This window comes from Crocodylus siamensis, chromosome 8 (genome assembly GCF_052110815.1).
Source record: "Crocodylus siamensis isolate JL-2025a chromosome 8, ASM5211081v1, whole genome shotgun sequence".
Lineage (NCBI taxonomy): Eukaryota > Metazoa > Chordata > Crocodylia > Crocodylidae > Crocodylus > Crocodylus siamensis.
This window is the reverse complement of record NC_143402.1, coordinates 1,821,126-1,838,415: the sequence shown is the minus strand read 5'-3', so window position 1 is coordinate 1,838,415 and position 17,290 is coordinate 1,821,126. Positions and strand designations below refer to the sequence as shown.

At 42.7% G+C, this 17,290-nt stretch overlaps 1 protein-coding gene across 5 annotated transcripts in view; it reads left to right on the top strand.

Annotated features, from left to right (window-relative positions):
• Window positions 1-2,885: 2,885 nt before the first annotated feature.
• Window positions 2,886-17,290, top strand: part of KLHL13 (kelch like family member 13) — a 108,236-nt gene continuing 93,831 nt past the window's right edge. For 3 of the 5 annotated variants that reach the window (XM_090059236.1, XM_090059238.1, XM_090059235.1), the window contains exons 1-2: window positions 2,886-3,014; window positions 3,396-3,457. The gene's annotated coding sequence lies outside the window, so the exon portion shown is untranslated. The remainder of the gene's footprint in view (window positions 3,015-3,395; window positions 3,458-17,290) is intronic. The other 2 variants (XM_090059237.1, XM_090059234.1) reach the window with 1 other exon arrangement.

Genomic DNA, 17,290 nt, shown 5'->3' with positions numbered 1-17,290 from the left:
TGTAAGAATATCAGCTCTTAGCTTTCACTTGTGTTTTGATGATGGAAAATAATAGAGCAATTCTACTACAAAGAAAGCCCACAACTTTCAAACAGGGTGCTTGTGAATCGTGTGTAGGTGTTTTCACACTTAGTAGTGCTAATATTGTGTGGCACCTTGTGTACCTTTTAAAAAGATCTTGTGGCCCCCTGGCTGAAAGTTACTGGCTTATTTAAAAGGCCCACAGTGATCTCCTAGTAATTAAAAGAGAAAGTTTAATGCTACATTTCATTAACTATACATTGTTGCAGAACATTTTGAATAAGCAATTCCCAAGATTAGGATGGCAGCCTGCATCCTCAATGTTGCAAAGTATCCAGGGAGCCTTCATGCTCAGTAACAATCGCTCTGCACCACCACAATTTGAAATTAGTAAATGTTTATACTAACTCATGCAAGGGGTACACTCTTCAAGGACAGGGATTGGAAAATGCCTTAACCTGCAAAGATAACACTAGTCTCTGCTACCTCAGATTTAGTGATGAATTGGCTATTCTGCTTCATCTTACTTCAGCTGATAACAAAGATGCCATAGGGGCAGAACTGAACCCCAAACAATCCATAGCAAAAATTGTTAGCTTTGCTTAATTATAATCCATTTTCTTTACATGAAGCCAATGCATTAGTTTTTAATAAGCTGAATCAGAGAGAGAGAAAAAAATTAGACAAAAGTCAAGTTCAGAACAAGGTAATTTTAATGACCTGTAATTCAAGAACAGTATGACAGTTTTCTTCAATCTTTGCAGAAACCTTCTGCTTTGCCTTCAGTGCAAGTCTGGCAAATTTGCCAAGCTAAATTACAGAGGTGTTTTGAAAATTAAAGGCTGCCATCCTTTTACAATTACCAATTGCATACCAAAAAATCTGCGCCGCATTACACCTTGGAAACCTGATTAATTTCAGCATGGGTGTTTTCATATGAGTTTTGTTTTTTTTAAATAGTCAAAACCTTTCTGCACTGCTATGTACCAAATGAGGGGGTGGAGGAGATAGCAGTGGGGCAAGAGGAAGGGATATAAAAGGAACAGGAGTGATAGTCACCAAACCAGAGGGATGAGGACTAGCAACCCCACAGAAGGGGAAGAAAGGAAGCAGACCCTTTGGTTCTAGGCTGGACAGTGCCAAGACTGCTACAGGAAACTGTACATATGATGCAACTCTGAACCTGCCGGTAGTAACACACTCCAGTTAAGACAATAAACAGTGTCCAACCAAGCTGCTATTTTATTTTTACTTACTAATAATCCTGTTTTAAAACACAAACATCTTTGGTGCACAGACTGCTCATTACTTAAACTCTGCAACTTCATTTGTGACTAGCCAATGAAAGAGTGGAGCAGCTCTGGCCCTTATGTTGGGGAGGGCTGAAGCAGCGAAGGTTTGCAGTGGTGGGAGGAAAACAGTGACTTCTACCTCCAGTGTTTCCAGGAGAGTTTAAAGGAGTTGGTTTAAACTTGAAACCATAAAGTTTAAAACAGCAGTTGAGGTCTCTTTAAAATGTTGTGTTCGCTTGTGCAAAAGCAGCAAGTCTATTTTGATTTAGTGACTGCAAATAGCTTTTATTTTTAGCTCTGGGCACCCTGGCAGAACAGTAAAGCTATTCAGCGCTCTACAGTGTAACATTCAAGCCAAAAGAAATGGGGCCACATCTCTCACCTTATGCGCCTCATTCAACCCATGTTCATTTGCTTTTGCTGCCTGCTCTTGTTACGCCCCTCGTTCATTTCCTTTGCTGCCTGCTCTCTTGCTACACCCAAGTAAAATGTAACCTAAAAGTGAAGTTCCACGTGGTGAAACGGTATGACCAGTCAGGGTGATATCTGCATCAAGGCGTAGCAGCAAGAAACAGGCTTGGTTGTCTCTTCCTGACTGTCTGTAGTCAAGTCATTCCAGAGAAACGCTGGGAGCAGCCATCTCATAGCGAACATCTTCCTCCCTGTTCACTGTTAGTTCATTTAATTCTTTCTCCCCAGTGATTAACTGAGGGAAAAAAATGAACGCCCTGCATTCATCCTGCGTAAGCGAAGAGCTGCCCGATAGTCTTCTGCCATCACACCTGGTAGCAACCCCCCGTTAATGCTCTGCACGGTACAAACAGCCCAGTCTACTTCTTGCACCTACTTCTTGCATCAGCAGTCAATTTTTATGAATTGATCCATTAATTGGCTCATGCTGTTAATGCAGAAGGTGGTTCTGGGTCCCTCCATCTTGGGGCAGAGGAAATGGGGGCCTGTTAGCTTGGCCACTTCTCTTGAGGTGGCCCAGTAACACCACCTTTTTAATTGCACAGCTTGTGGCAAGAGCTTGGCCTTCCTAGTCCACATCAACCTCCCATTGAAAGCCACCGGTCCTTGATTCGGGACATCTACAGGACCATGCCCAGGGCATGGCTGGGTGCCAAGGGGGTGACCGCAAGGCCCACACCGGGGCCCCTGGTGACAAGCCAGGCCCCTTCCAGCCCCAAATCGACGACGCCAAGAAGCGTCAGGCCTTCCCCAGCCTGGCGAAGTGGCAAATACACAGACAGAAAAGGTGATTCCTGGGCATGAAGGTGTGAAATGCAGCCTACATGTGCCCCCCACCGCCTTGAGGAAGGGGCACAAGGCACTGAGTCCAGCATGGAATTGCTCAAGAGGTGAGGACTTAGTGGTGGTGTCTCAGCCCGCGCCTCATAAACTGGTAGCCGTGTCGGCCATCCCGCCCCTCGAGGACGGACGGGGCGGGCACGCCGTGAGGCGCTGTTGCGCAGGCGCGAGGGGGCGTGGCGGCCGCCATCTTGCGGCGGTGACGCGGGGGCGGGGCTGCGCGGTGACGCGTAGGGCGGGGCGCGGTGACGCGAAGGGGGGCGGGGCTGTGCCGGGGGCGGGGGGGGGCCGCGTCCGGGTCCCGACTTTTGAAAAGCTACGAGCGGCGCCGCGCGCGCCCCCCCCCGCCGTGCCCCCGGCCCCCGCCGCCGCCTCGGGCCGGGCCCACGGGTGAGCCCTCCCCGCGCGTCTGTGTCCGTATCCGTGTCGGGGGTGGGGGGAGGGGGAAAAAGGGGGGGGAGTAGGTTTAGGGTCAGGGTCCCACGACTCCCGCAGCTGGGGCTCCCCCCCAGGAGAGGGGGGGGGTGAGGGCAGTGGTGCCCCCCAACCCCTGCCAGTCACTGACTGGGGCAGCAGCCGCCCGTGGGGGAGGGGAGGGGGGGTGTCCCTAACTCCTGGTTGGGCTGCAGGGTGGACGGAGCTGGGCCCAGCGTGGGGCGACCCCGTGAGCCTCCCGGTTTGCTGGTGGCTCTGGCCCCTTACCTGGGGGGGGGGCGGGGAGTGAAGCAGTGCTGGGGGGAAATGTTGACCTCTCCCTCTGCTCGTTTGCAGGAGCCTGGCGATGGGAGCCCTGGGCCGGTGTCCAGCGGACTAGCCCCTTCCTTCTCCGCCTGGTGAGCTGCCACCTCTGGCCGAAACTCTGGGGCACTTTCCCTGCTTCTCCCCGTCTGCCTGCGTTCAGGCGGTGCCAGGGCAGGGTTGTACGGTGTAAAGTTTGGGCCATTTTTAAATTGTGCTCCTCAAGACTCCTTGTGGCATTCGCCTGGCTTTTTTAAAGTCGCGGTGGTTTTTGTTGATGCGTTCTGTCCTCTAAAAGTTTAGCGAGTTTCAATGAATCACGAAGGCAAATTAAGATGCTTCTCTGTTTTGAAAGCAAGACTACTTATAGTAACGGTGTTGGCCCGAAACCAGATTTCACCGATGAGTTCAAAGTAGTTTTGTCCCAGCCAGTTTTTAAAAATGTTTTCCAATTTGAGCAGGTTGTTTTGTTGCTCTTTTAAAAACCCGCATAACCAAAAGGTGGAGCCTGACGGTCCAGAGACCTGGTCCTGCTTTATAGGCTCAAGAAGGCAAACCTTAGCACCCTTAAAGCCAAATTGGACTGCAGATGGGTGCAAAGGTTATTGGTTATAGCTCTGCGTAGGGGCTATTTTCAGTGGCAGGGATGCTTCCCACTCACTTTTTTTATTCCCTCTGAAATATTACCTTTCTCTTGCCCTCAAGTATTTAAATCACACTTAATTCTACACCTGGAATAAATTAAAAAAAATAATTATGTTCCTGCCTATTCTTGCAACCTTCTGAATGCTTCTCCTTTTCCACCCAATCCTATCTGCAACACAATTGATTTTTTTTTTCCTGCTACCACGAGCATTTCGGTGGTACCAGTGGTAAGCTGCTCTTATTGCAGGCCTAGACTGTAAATGCCTTCTGCAAGAAGAAGTTGTAACTGACTGCATTTCAGCAAGAAAAACTGGCTGTGCATAAGTGTCAGTGCTCATGCAAAATAATAATGAAGGAAAGACTGCGTAGGCCAGGAGAAGGGTATAGTGCAAGTCAGGGTTGTGTGGAGAGATTCTGTGCTAACTCAAAGACCAGGAGGAGTAGCATAGCCACAATAGCCCTGGGATGCAGTATGGATAATAGCAGTTAGCCCCGCAGATTTGAGCTTGACTAGCTACATTGAAATATGAGCTATTTATGCCTTTCTTCCTGTAGCATTTCAATCCAAAGTAGCTACTGCAATGTAAAGAGGTATATATTTTTGTGGTGAAGATAACAACGAAATATATTCCTGAAATGGGACTGGCTGCTCAACTCAAAGTCCTGTTTACTGTGAGACTTGATATGGGTGATGGCAGAGAGCTTTCAGTAGGTGTGTTAATTGGAGAGCCACAGTGAGGAGTGATGATCACTAGGTTGCTGAGTAGGAGGGAATATCTTATGTGTTTTAAGGATAAACATTTCCAGGATGGACCAGGATGTAATGTGATGCCTTTTCCTGTTTCTGTTGAAAAACATTTAGAAAGGCTTCTAGAGAACAAACACTTCATGACTTTCAGAGGTGTTGGAGTAGCTAACTGTTGTTATGTATTAAACTTCTCTTCTGCTAATTTTAAGAAGTTTGACTCTTTTTTTTATTTTTAAAGAAAAAATTTATGTTTGAGATTTCAGGGGGTATTCAGTGCCTGAGTTGTGTTCTTAGTCTAGGTTCTTGCTCTAAACTCAGCGATGGGGAACATACTATTTTTATTTCCTTTCAAAGAACCAGCAGTGCTTTGTAGACTCTAATGACATAGTATGGTCATATGATTTCTTGGTGCTTTTGTTTTAAGTTCTCCTTTGTAAATTGTGCAGCTGCTATAGGGTGTGCGCTTTAGTTGAGAAATCTCTAGTGATAGGAAAAAACTTGTAGGAGAAACAGGACTGGAACTGTAGGAGCAGAAGCTGTTTAGTTCTGGGCTTCCTAATGGAACATTCCCACAATTACCTTTTAAAGATACAAAAAGGTGTGTGAAGTGGAGTGTAGCCAGAATTTGGGCATTAAAGTTTGTGTTCTTTACAAAATGCCTGCCCCCATCCTGTAGGCACCTACCTTCTTACCAGTTTCATTCCCTGGGGGCTCCTATACATGTGCAGGGAACCGGCTCTGACACGCTGGAAATCCAGCATGGCGGAGCAGACTTGATTAATCAAGTCTACTGGAGTATGGAAATTAACATGCTCCGACAGACTTGAGCGCCGTGTGCATCAGCATCCCCGCACTGAAAAATGGCAGTGGGGGGCTTTGAACTAAAGCTGTTTCAAAGAGCTTTAGTTCAAAGCCCCCCACTGCCATTTTTCAGTGCGGGGATACTGATGTATGTGATGCGCAGATGCTTTTAATTAGCACGGCTCAGTAGTTAAAGTACCCCTCGCCCCCCATGCCTCCTGGAGCACGTCTAAAAATGCCCTGAAAGCCTAAAGTTCTTCTTTAGGGGATGCTCACAACTGTTTCAGTTTTGTAAGGACCAAGCAATTAGGCAGCTGTTTTCTGCTCATCCTGATCAGGAGCACTCTACTAGTTGTTCTTTTGCTTCTGAGGCACAGGGATGCTCAGACCATGCAGGAGATGCACCTGCAGGATCAGGCTCCACACAGTGCTGCAGCAGCCAGTGCTTTCCTTGAAAAACATGCCTGGAAGGGTAAATGGTGGCGTCTTTCCAGTGATTTTAGGCTTGGTTCCCTGTTCTTCCTTCACATTTGTATCTTCTACCTCCTGGGAGAGTGCTCTAACTATTCTTCTATTGAAACCATTCAGCTTTGCAGAAAAGGTTCATTAGATAACAATACTATAACTAATGGGACCATAATGTAGTTTATTGGGTATGGCGCATGCCCTTAGGACACGGGAGACTTGAGTCCCTGTCTCAGCTTTACAGAGTATTTAATATAATATGAATGGTGAACTGTGATACCTGGCACTGTGGCACCTAAATCCCTTTGTGAATTTAACTATCAGTATTTTGAGGAAAATTGGTGAAAAGCAAAGGCATTTAGATAATGAGTAATAAATTTAATTATTTCATTATCGGTCCAATTTTACTAATACGAATTACTTAAAGATTGCATCTCTGCACCCGGACTTAATAATATGAAAACCGTTGTATATGCTGTTTTAATATACAGTATTTATAATAGTGTGTTGTGTGTGTGTGTTGCTTTAACATATATTAAATCAGTGTGGTGACTTCTCCGTACCATTGACTGCAACTTAGCTTTACCAGAACAGTCCAGGTGTCCAGTTCAGATCATAAAAAAAAACAAGGTGAAGCTCTACTAAATTAACAGGGTGCAATGAAAGAAACACATCCAAATAAAACTAGTGCATGGCACTCAGTCCATTTCTTTCTGGTAAATTTTCCAGTCCTGTATGGTATGTTGCAAGTGTTCTGTTTTTGGTCTTGAGCTATATCTTTTCACTTGAATTCCACCAGGGATTCTGGAGACTTAAATTATTCTGAGCAGTGTCTTGTCAGAGAACATTTATGTTGATGTAAAATACTGCTGAATATTTTACTTTTTCTGCCACAGAAATTAGACCTTTGTAAACAGGAACACACTTTTTAAAATCGTACATTACTGTAGTATTCTTATCTCCATGAATTTAGATGTGTTCATGATGATAAACAATTTGGCATTCACTTCCCCTTTTTTATAGCACTTGTCAAGGCTTGAAAACTTTACTGAGTGATATACCCTTGCTGGAGTCCTAACTTTATTACCTACAGACTGAAAGGAAATAGCGGGGACTAGAGATCTGGGCTTTTCAAGAGAGCTCTTGTCATTGAACTTCCTCACACCAACTGGCTTTTAGGGGGAAGGTTCCTGGGATTACTGCACTAGATGCTTCCCATACCTTCACCTGCTTGAGGACTGTCTTTTTCACATAAGTCCCAGACTAGAGACCACCGTGAGAAACTTGAAACTCCACACCAAGGCAAGGAGAAGGGGCTTTGTTTCCTGGCAGCTCTGAGTAGGGTGGATCTCCACAGTTAAGATTTTCCCAAAGCTTCCTGATTATTGCAAGGTGCTGGGGTTAAGAAACATTTCTTCTTTTCTTTTTCTTTCTTTTTTTTTTTTTTTTTTGAGTTTCCCATTTTGGGATTCATGGCTCCTAAGTTTTCCTACCAGCTGCAGTGCTCTGAAACTGATGTGATTCTGGGTCATTTTAGTCTTGCCTGTGGGTTGTGAGTAGATGTAGCAAAGGTGACTGGTCTTCATTGCTCTTTGTTTATGGGGCCTATGAGTAGCAGTTGAATTACCCAAAATATTAGTCCAAACAGTACTACCCTTATGTTCTGTTTGTAATTGGAAGCTTATCTACTGTTGTTGTGATCTACTCTTATATAACTGAATTTTTTAAAGAAAATTAATTATTTTATACTTTGCTGAAATTGACAGTTTATCACTTTCTTGCCTGGGTAGTCTTCCTACATACCATTGGTGAGTAACTTTTTTTCATAAGCCAAGAAATTTATTTTTAAAATTAAGTAGGTAATTGTAACATAGATGTGACAATATCCTGTGTGCCCTGTGTTTTCTTAATAGCTTTCTTAAATACTTTGATCACAGTTATAGTACGTTATGTGCTCAAAAAGACAAGCAAATGTGAACAAAGAACAGTGAATACAATGTCTCTAGTGTTTTGTTTCTTAAAAATACTTTGAGAGACAAACATTTACATTCATGTCAACATCTTTTAGAAAATAAACTTGATAACTTGTCTAGCTTGTTTTAGGCTTGTTTTTGTAATGGCTATTTTTAAAGTAAACCTTTCTTGAAGTCTGACCCAGTGTTGCATATAAAAAGGCATTAACTCACATTGGTTGTGTTTTTCATATTTAGAAACTTTAGGCTTTGGAAATGTGAACTGTAAAAGAATTTCAGGGTTACCCCAGATGGCTTTAAGAAATCAGGTCAATATATTTGACCACTAGAATTGCCTGGAACTCCTTGTTTGCTTTCAGGGTTTCAATCAGATTAGTCGTTTAGAGCAGTTGTTCTCAACCCTTTTTGTACTAGGACCCATTTGTGAACATCGATGGCCAGTCCCAACCCAGTGCCCCTCACTCTCAACTCACTGCCCCCAGGCTCCAGCACCACCATTGTGGGGCAGGGGGTGGGTGAATGGAGTGTGGGTCGGGGGGGCTCCAAGTGGCCCCTTGCAGGCTGGAACTCTGACAGCCTGCGAGGGAAAGGCCACGGCTTCCCATGTTTTTCTCCTTTTAAAGGACAATCCATTTTTTTAAGTTTGTCGATCCATTTTTAAAGTTTCCCTGCAACCCTTTCATATATTCTTGTGACCCACTTTTGGGTCGCAACCCATGAGTTGAGAAATGCTGATTTAGGCCAGGGCTGTTAAAGTTTCTGAAGGTACTCTAATGGTGAACTGTTGAGCTTTTACTTCCTGGCTGTCTCATCTCATTTGAATTTGGACAGTCTCTAATTGTGCGGCTTGTATTTGGGGAAAAATGCTGCCAGACCTTGGCCCTGGAGTTTCCAGGAAAGCATGGTCTTGTGTTAAACTGCTAGATCAGCGATTTCTTCTCACCCTCCAATTTACTGTGCCCCAAATCCAGAGGTTAGGGACTTTGTTGTTTCTGAATTGCTCTTTCTAGATTGATAAATTTATTCCTTTATGGGTTTGTATGACCTCTTGGTTTAGTGCAAAACCCTTGGCTGCTCCTTGGAGGGATAAGAATGTTGGCTAAGCTAGAGGCTGAGCTTTCAGCAGAATGACTAGAAAGCATTAATTGCTACAACTCCTTGAAAACTTAGAAGCAACTGAAGTTATATATATAATGCCTGATTTGTGTTCAAGAAATTTGGGATTAACAGATGACAGTAGCAACTAATGCAGAGTTTGATCACAAGCTAATCAAGGCTATCCCACAGCTTAAACATTGTGTGTTCACACACAGAGTTGCGTGCATGAGCACAGAAGTAAACATGCTGTCTTATCTGAGTTTCTCCTGCTGAGGTACTAAATTCCATTGATTTTCTGTAAGTTGAAGTCTTTTTTAAGTATAGGTATACTTTATGGCTTTTTTATTTTAGGATTTCAAGGTTTTTTTTAAATGGCCAAAGATTTAATCGCCCAGGAAGGCGGCCTGGTGAGTTCAGTGCATGAGAGCACTGAACTCATGCTGTTACTGCCTTTTTGACTTGATTTATATTGCCATCATGCCTACAAGTCCTTGCTATGAATCAAGAGTCCTGTGTGCTAGATGCTGTACAGGCACAGGGCAGAATTATAGAACCTACTCTAAAGATCTTATTCTCTAAACAGGACATGTCCAACAGATAGAAACACACTGACCGGAGGAGCACCAGGCAGAAGTGAGGTAGCACAGGCCAGCATGTTAGGCAGTAGTCTCAGTAGATCAGAGATGTAGCTATTGTCAGGTTTTTTTCTTGTGGGGGGTGGTTGTAGGTATCATGGCAAAGGAGTTTTAAGGAGGGTTTTAGAGGAGGCTGTAGTAACTTCACAAATGTATTCAGGCATGACTGGGAATACAGGATGCAGTTAAAATTGCACCTTAAGAAGTTGCTCCTGGGAAAAGTGAAACTTGGAAAGGGGAAGCTTGCTTTCTGTTTTGGAGAGGAAGGTAGAATTGAGCAAGACTGAATGTTTAATTCTGTGCATGTGAGCTTGGCAGGTGACTGATCTTCCCCACTGGAATTTGTTGCAAATTTTAGGAAAATATGTACAGAGAGCCCTACTTCCCTTACAGATAAAGCATGTCTATATTTCTGCTGCTTGCTGCCTTTTTAATGTTTTCCCAGGTAAATCGAAACAAATCTTTTTGATAAGGCTTTGGCAAGCTCCACTTGTTTGTCTGAATTACAGCTTCTCTTACTAAAATAAAAGATGTTCCATCACAAGTGAAACAACAGTGAACAGCTATCTTCATACTGCCTTTGAAGAAATTAGATATTTTGTAGCATGACCCTAGTGGCCTGCTCTTCAGTTGGGAAGATGTGGGAAAAAGTGATGAAGACTCTGTGTCTTGAGTTCAGGAGGAAGTGGCTGGCTTGAGAAAGTTGCCAAATAAAGGAGAGGAGGGTTGGGCGATAACTCCAGATTATGAAGGGCCTTCTGGGACTCAAGAAAACAAAATGATAGAGACAGGACAGAGGAAAGAGCGAGTGGGTTAAGGAAAAACACCATCTTTGTCTTGACTTTATTGTTCTGTGCCATGCCAGATGCATCTCACAAGGCCTAGTATTGTTCTGGCTTTTCATTGCTGGTAGCCTTTCATAAAGGACTTGACGTCATGCCTGTCAAAGGGCAGCCTGATACTGCTTAGCATAGATGTAGTGCATATAATGTGTTCAGAATAGCGGAGTAGAGGGGTGCTGACAGTTAAAATTGCTTCTCTTGACTTTTATTTTTGTAGCATTTCAGTTTTCTTCATCAAAACAGCCAGCCCTGGCAGGTTAAGGAGTTTAAAATCCGGTTCCACCTTTCACCATTACTGTATACCAACAAAGAATATCAACCAGAATAACATGGCAATTTATTCAAAGGATGAGTTTCATGTTGTTAATTTTTCCAGAGCAGAGCCATCCTGACACTCTAGGTTGGTAGTTTCTTCTACTTAAAGGCTTGGACTGTGATCTTTTCTGCCACCAAAAGGTGGGGTGGAAGTGGATCTGGCTTACTGCAATTGAATAAAAGATGTGATCCAAATTTGTAAGAAACAAACTTCTCTTGAAAAAATAAAACTTCCAACAGATACCTCCTTTCAAAAGTTAAGTGAAAACGGGTGATGTTGGTGTTTAAGTGCACTTCAAGTGAATGAGTGAAAATGGAAAAGTTCTAGAATAAACTGTTTTCCTGTCATTGTTAATGAAGGCTAGCCTTGGAGAGGAGAATTGCTCCCTGTACAGATGTACATTTTGTAAACTGTTTCTGAGTTCATTGGTCTCTGCCTCTTTTTTGGTGACTAGCCCGATGTTCCTCCAAATGCAAAAGTGGCTTCTGCCCAGTAAAAAGTGAATGTCCCTGACACATTCTTCCATAAGATGGCAGTGAGATATCTTACTCAACCAAAGTCACATGCAACTTTGCATGATTAAGCATTATAACCTCTGTCCTACACAGATATGGTTCTGACCTGGATTTGTTTTGGCAAACTCACCCACTTAGATTCCTTTTGCTGGTAAATGAAAGGGTTAGCATACTAAAAGTGTCCTTAGTCTACTGTATTGACTTCAACTCCTGTGCTCTTTATAATGTTCAGAGGCTTACATAAAGTAGCAGTGAATAAGAAATGTCTTGTCTGCTTTCGTTTGGGAGACATGGCGATGTGGGGAAATATCTAAGTAGCACCAGATGAACAAGGAACTAGTGCTATTGAGACTCAGTGACTTAGCTATTTTGCCTCGATGAGACTTTGTTCCTGAAGCCTCATTACTAGCTATAGGTATGTGTTAGAAGTGCTTGAGATGTGTGCAGTAGAGTGGACAAAACAGACTTACAAGAAGTTAAAATGACTTTTTCCTCTGGGCAGAGAGGGAGGTTACATTTTTCGACTGAATGGAGACCAGACTCAAATAACTACAGAAATCAATAGTTAACTCTTGGAAATGCTGTACCCCAGAGGTCTGTAACTATACCATTCACTGTGAATAATAGCTTACTACCCCGTATGATGGAATTTTCTTTTTCTCTTCCTTGAATTTTATTCTATATGTCAAAAATTAGCCTGAACTCCTTGGGAATGGTGACATACAGTCCTGTATATTGGTATACAAGAGCGAGAGAGGTGGAAGGCTAAGAGCATATGCATCTCTTTTAAAAAAAAAAAAAAAAAAAAAAAGGCTCAGTACAATTTAGGTTGAATTAATATAATGCAACTGTGTAAGCAGCTTTGTAGTCTGATACAGAAGTGCTATTACTCTTCTGCATAGCAGTGAAGGGTACAGTAAATGCTGTTCATACTATACATTTCACAATGTTCTATTTTTTGTTAGTGTGGTGTGAGCTATTAATTCTGAAGCATCTTATTGGGAGTACAAGGATAGCTTTCTATTCTGTTAAAACAGTTTTTTGGAATCTTACACATCTTATGGGAATTCTGTATGAAATGGCAAATAGGCACTTTTAGAAGAAGAAAAGAGAAATGTACTCATTCAGGTCTTTGATTCAGCTACTGTCAGTCTTGGGCTCATCGTATATCCTGAGGGATTTCTGACTGTTCATATCTCTCACCACTTTTAATTTTTATTTTTTTTGCCTGAGGAAGGATTGTGTGTCTGAAAGCTTGCAAATAACAGTTTTTTCTCTAACTATTTAGTTGGTCTCATAAAAGATGTCGCCTCTCCCCAAAGATTTCATCTGCCTTTTGTGCTCAGACCAACACGGCTACTGCCTAGATCATATCTCTTCTGGAATTTATTGGTATTTTATAGATGAAAATTGCTTCACGATTTGGTTAAAAAAAAGTAAGCACCTTTTAAGTGTCTTAAGGCTTATTGAACTAGAAGTGGTACCTTTATAATATAAAGCATGTTGTATATTCTGTTGCATTGTTGTGGTCGTAGTCTCAACTCTTAGTTACATTGCTGCTGTAGTCAAGACTTCTCTGGCATTAGACTGTAAGGAGGTATATCCTAACAAAATAGTATTTTGTGGTGAATTTGTGCTGTGCGGTTTGTGCACTTCCTTCCTGTGCAGTATAGATTGTGGCAGTAAGGGTCATTTATTAGGTCAGGGTACTCTAATTTAGCTTTAAATGACCCCGCTTGGTTTCACTGATTCTGAAAGCCTGTGGGGATGGATGCTTCTTAATTATGTATGAAATTCTGCATATGCGTTAAGGATGTACCAGTCCAAAAATGAATTTTAAGGCTGTGGAAGAAAATAGGAATTTAGCATTTAGCATCAACAAAGTGAAGATGCAAGTATATCAGTTTTTGTTTTCCAGAAAAGAGTCATTTGGAAACACATAGCAATGGGAAACTTGCTGTTTGTCTCTTCTTATGCTCCTCACAGCAGCTTGAGTGCCTCCTGTACAACTGCTGAAATATGATAAATACTTCCTGCTGTGTTACAGCACTGTCTGGTGCTTGGTATTTGAATCCTTGTTCTATTATGGATTAAATGAAATTCTGAACAGTCTTGGCCCATCTTTGCAAATGGGTGGTGACTTCATGTGAGGTTTTCGAAAATGTCTAGGTTGACCTGGAAGCTGGGGTCTGTTCTTTTCCAGGAAACCTTGTTTCAACCTTTGGTGCTCTTGAAAATTGCAGTTTTTATCGTTTAATTTTTTGCAGACTCCTAACTGCTTAGAAATTAGTCCTGCTGAATCCTTATGGTTGGAACTTGTAAATTATTCTTTTCTTTGGGTTTCTGAAATGCTCAAATCAAAACCTGTCCCTTTAAAACGGTCTGCCTTTTTTGAACACCTGCTCTTTGAATTGGGTGTTTCAAGCTGGGTAACCAAAAAGAGGCAACCAAAAACACAAGTCACCAGGAAGTTTTTGTGTACAACTCACACAATGCAAATGAATGACTCTCTGCTATATTAGTAATGGTGTCAGTGTGAAAAAGGCTTATGCCGGGATCTGATGGCCTTAGGTTTTGTGCCCGTGGAGTGCAGTGTTGCAGTGGAGTGTTGCTAAATGTTCCAGCCACATCTTTAGTCTTCTCGTCAATGGGAATGTTAATAAGTGTCATTGTTATGGCAAGAGCTCTAAAAAGCTGTGAATAGGCTGATTTGATGGAGCGGTTAATCTAAAAATTGCGTAGCCCTAGTAATGCACTGGAAAATTTAAGCTATGCCGTGCTTAGACAAAATCATCTCGTTTGGGTTGTTACATGGAATGTATGTTCCAAATATCGGGTTTCAGCATAGCATAGTTTTGATGGGGATTTAGTTGTCACGTTTGCAACAAATGTTGGGTAAGTGAACTATACAAGGCAAATAAATATGAATTGATGCATTTAAATAAATGGACAGTTGCATTCAAGTAGCTGACTAGAATCTGGTTTGGACTGTGATTAAATTCTTTGCTCCTGGATTGAGCAAAGCTAGTTACATGTTTTAATTGCACTGCTTTGAGGAAAGTATTTGTGTAGTTTAAATAAGCAATTGAACTCTGGGATCTTGCCTGGCTTCTACTAATGATAAGCATGGGTGTCAAGATTACCCTGCCCCTAAGGCTGGATCTGGCTGTGGTGGTGGTAGGGTGAGCAGGGGTATGACAGCACAGTCCTTGCATGTGCCCCTGCCACTGTGATCATGCCCAACAGGTCTGTGGAGCCCCAGATGGTGTTGCAGGCTGTGCCTTCCCCTCTTAGCCTTGCTCCTAAATTTCCTTGCCTCTCAGGAGCCCTGCTGGTATGTGAGCTGTCCCTAATGTAAAGTATAAATACCAGATCCATTACAGTTCTGTGACTGTTGGAAAACCTTCATCCAAATAAGCATATCTCGTATTTTTCTTTGAATCGGTTTGCATTGGTCATTTTTGTAACATAAGCTTACAAATATAGTGGAGCTTGTGTTTAATGCCTGCTATTAGGCTTCCATACTTGACAATTATGCAAGGGTGTACAATTACTATGGGTCAAGTCACCTTTTGGTGGCAAGTCGTTCTTAATGCAAAGCTGTTTTGTTGTGTATCAGTGGACAAATGTGCATGGTTTTAGGGCGTGAATCTCTGTGGCACTGAGAAATGTGTAAGGGCAAAACTAGCTCCTAGTGCAAATCAGAGGAACTCTTAACTTGGCTTCTGTGGTATCATTTGTCAGTCGGGCATCAAAATAATACTCCAGCCTTCCTTCGCCCTCTGAAGCAGGTCATGGACCAAAAGCTGCCCTGACCTGAACCAGCCCTAACTAGATTCTTAGCTGTCCTTTTCGGGTGGTCCTTAGGTCACTTTGCTCCTTGGGAGGGACAAAGTGATCTTTGTGAAGCCCAGAATCTGACCTTTAGCGTCTAGATGTACAGTATTATACAAAATGTGTATGTCTGTGTTGTATTCACTACTCCAACTGAAGGAAGGAACAGAGCACAAGAACTCATTTACAGTTCTCTTATTTGTGACAACTTATTTAGATATTCAGTAAAGCAGAAAACAGTGTGTATGCTAAGCTGTATTCTGGCCAGCTTCATGGCACAGGACACTTGCTGTCTTCCAGACTCATTCTTCCTTGTTTGGTTCTTTTTAACATAGATGTATGTGAAAAGCCTGATCCTTTTAAAATTGTTAGGGGATTGTCAGGGTCTGTCCCCCCGCCAAATTAGAACATATTGTATCTTGTTAATGATTTAAAATTTTCTGCTATTGGAGACCTTCAAATTCTATCAGATTACTTCATATAGGACCATCTAGTCCAGACAAGGTCTTTATATTTGCATGTGCTTTTGTTTTGTTTTTTTTCCTAGGATGTGATTTTGGAGGAGCACAGACATTTGGGAGGTAGTACATTCCTTAGTTGTGGCAGGAGACAGTCCCCAGTTGAGGCAGGGGACAGGTTGATGTGTGGCAGCAGGTGGCTTTCATAAGTGGTTTGTTATATGGAGATTTAATGGGGTGGGAGAAGGGAACTTTACAGGGGCTTAATTTCTCAGTTTCTGAAACAGGTGGCCATAATATTAGTTTTGTCCTTGTGCCTCCTGTTAGAAAACCCTCAGTATTCTTCGGGATCCAGACTCTTACCTATGTGGTTTCATGTACTATTTTTTTTTCTGGCTTTCTCCGCACTTTGTTAGGGTGTGATCTCTTCCAAAATCCTGGAATTCTGGGACGTGTTACTTTGCCAAAGGGGCGGGGGAACGCAGGAGAAATTGTTACCTAATCCTTGTGTTGGTTAATTTTCATTGGCTTTCAGTCTGTTAGTGAATTGATTTTTCTTTTGATTATCCATCTGGTATAAGCTCTTGCAAGCTTTACTTGATGTCTGTGAACCTGCAGCATGCTCTGCTGTGGTTGCACTGATTTGTCAGGGGCTCGGTCTCCTCGGTTATCCACTTCAATTAAGATTAAGAGTGAAAAATAACTGTGAAGTATGCACTTTAGCCCTTTAAGACTATTAGAAAAAAATATACAGTCTTTGCACAGTTATAATTGCACATAGAAGTCCAGACTCTCAGTGTATTAGCCAAATTGGCAATTAGAATCATAGAAAATTAGGGCTGGAAGGGACCTCAGGAGGTCATTTAGTTCGGCTCCCTGCTCAAAGCATGACTTTCTTCATCTATGCCACTTCTTGGGAATGCTTAGCTACCAGGGACTTCTGGGTTATTAAGCCCACTCCCCTATGATGACAGGCAACCGAAAAGGTCCACAGGAACATCCGTCTCCATCCCCAGTCCTGCACTTCACAGCCACAAAACATCCTATGCAAAATTAGGGGTCTTTAGTACCGTGAGAACCCGTATGTTGTGCTAGAAGAAGAGAGCTGGAGACACAAGATGACCTTGGCCCTGTCATGGCAGGGAACTCATTGAGCAAGTGCCAAGATGATCCTAAGTAATGGGCTATAATCTCTGTTGCAGAAGAAGGCAAGCTCCCAATCGTATTTGCCAGTTTAATTGTGTGGGGGGGGAGAAGAGAGGAGATTCTCTTCCCAGTGTCAAATCTGGCAGTTGGTTTTAACCCCCTGTTTACATGAGCAAGGTGTACAAACCAGGCCCCAGAGAGATTTCTCAGCAATGTTAGTAGGTCTAGCATATCACAGCTGGCATCCAGGGCTTCAGTGGAAGATGGGTGGTGGGGACAGATGACCCTGAGGCTAATTAAAGCATTCAGAAGGTTAAAAAAAGCCCTCGAGTTTCATATGGTATAGAAAAGGATAACAGTATTGTAAGCATGTTAACAATTCAGTGTACATTGCTAGATGTCCCATGTCATACATATGAGGAGAGTCTGAGGGGGGATCTGATAGCAGCCTT